General features: G+C 37.0%; 1 long non-coding RNA gene across 1 annotated transcript; it reads left to right on the top strand.

The window, feature by feature from the left end:
- Positions 1-270: 270 nt before the first annotated feature.
- LOC116382474 (uncharacterized) lies at positions 271-2,157 on the top strand. The gene is made up of 3 exons (XR_004212722.1): positions 271-368; positions 981-1,139; positions 1,227-2,157. It is a non-coding gene; the product is annotated as an uncharacterized LOC116382474 (long non-coding RNA).
- Positions 2,158-2,163: the final 6 nt, after the last annotated feature.

Raw genomic sequence — 2,163 nt, forward strand, 5'->3', positions numbered from 1 at the left:
TCTAGTAACACAACATGTAATTGGTAAGGAGAGTCAAGGAAGTTTCTTAAAACAGAGGTTACAAAATGCTTCACATGGTTTATATAAAGACAAGAATATGAGGAAATAGACAATAATGAATTAAACACAAGGTACATGTGCTGATTTACAGAACCCGTATTGCTCATAGGCATTTATGGCTTATTTCCTTATATATTCATGTGGTTAGCTTCAGGGAGGAGGGGAAGTACAGTTGCTGCTTGAAATTGAAAGTAAAAGTGTGGCTGTCAGTTCTGCCATGAAGGACGAAAGAACAGTCAACGAGGTCTGCATTATAGACGGCTGAGTGAAAAACAAATGGCTGAAGGATTTTAACGTCACCTGAACTAGTAAGATTGATTCAGTCTGTGTACTTAATCATGTAATGTGTGTCTATTATTGAGTAACTTGCTTTCATGTTGGTTTGCATGTTTCTTTAGATAGGACAGCTGTGTGGCCTACATGGTCACATGCGTGCATACGAATTGCACATCTCTTTACATACTGGAACATATTGCTGACGATCGCCTGATGACTTCTGAGAATGTGCTCCCATTCCTTTGTGTTTACCTTTGTGATGCTTATTTCCGGTGTACTTTATAATTTATAATCTACCATGTTCATCTGTAGGAAAGCTTAGTATTAAGGAAGGGCTGGAGATTTTGCTATATAGGTATCACGTGCCTTGCTCACTATCTCTGTCAAGTTAAACTAGTTTAGTTTTATACAAGCCTTAGGGGTAATGTTTGACAGGCATTTCATCTTTAATCTTTATCACACCATATCACCGTATCAAGCTACACATCAAGGTCAAAGTTAACGTATTATGTTATTAATCATTAACTGACTTTTTCCTCCCACAATAACAGTGGAGAAAGTCATGAAAGGTCTACTCTTTAGACCTTGATCAGGTTTTGTTGATGTAAGTCAGTGTAACTGTAATAATTTCTCTGCTTTTCAAGGGAATTCTGCTCCTGTTGGTGACTGGATTTAAAGGTGAAAGTTATTTTTGTCCAGTGTTGGTGAAACTGAATCTATTTGAATGAAGGTCCAGTAATGAGTGGATCTGTGGACCGAGAGGACCTTGAGAGTGTGGAGAGAGACTGTGTGCTCTAGAGAAGGTGATGGACATACTTTTTGTCAATATAGAGAACAATAATGGAATTCTGTAACAAAGGAACAAAATATAACTGCTGTATTTATTACAGAGCAGAAAACAGGTAAAACTGCCTGTAAAACCAACATGTCTCAGGAACAGGCCGATGCCTTGTCAACTGACACGTAAGTAACTTTTAATTCTTAATTGGCTCACCTCACACAGGATGGGAAAGTGTAACGTATGTCAGCCTCTGTCAGCACTGCGCAGCTCCTTCACTGACTGGCTGCTTCACCCGGTGTGTGAAGGAGTGATACCGCAGGTCCTTCCTTCCTGCCGCTGTCAGACTGCACAACCAACACTGCTCCCAGTAGACCACACATACCAAAAACTGACAATTCCTCATTCATTTATTAATTCATGTGCAATATAAATCCAATGTATACACTGTGCAATATAATTAATCTGTTCAATCCACTGGGCAATATTAAAAACCATTCAGTCCGAATATATCATACTTTAGTTTTATTGTTTTTTTAAATTGTTTTTCACATATTTATTATATATTACATTTACTGTGTGATTACGTATTTATTATACTTGTTTTTCTACTTATGCCTCTTGTTTGTTAATTTGCACTATCCGCTATCCTGCTGTAATCCTGCAAATTTCCCCGCTGTGGGACTAATAAAGGATTATATTATCTTATCCTAAATATGTGGTGATTCCATCCACCTCTGTTGTTGTTGACACAGTCAAAGTTGGGTCTTAAATTAATTTAACCTCCCATGTAAAGACTGATATTAAACTTATTACTCCTCATCTGTGTGCATAGATCCACTGATAGCAGCAATACCATTAAGAATTGCTCTGAAATGTTGCTGTTTAAAATGCTGGTGTGCCTGGGCGTTAAAATCGTTTAATTGTAATCATAATCTGTGTTAATAAGCTTACGCTTAATAGTTTTTCGAAGTTAACCAACCCTCGTTTTAAATTATCTTTATTTGATATTCAGAGCATTAATAAAGCAACTATTTGTTATGTAAAGA

Source organism: Anarrhichthys ocellatus, unplaced genomic scaffold (assembly GCF_004355925.1).
Source record: "Anarrhichthys ocellatus isolate YVR2014 unplaced genomic scaffold, GSC_Weel_1.0 scaffold5, whole genome shotgun sequence".
In the NCBI taxonomy this organism is placed as follows: domain Eukaryota; kingdom Metazoa; phylum Chordata; class Actinopteri; order Perciformes; family Anarhichadidae; genus Anarrhichthys; species Anarrhichthys ocellatus.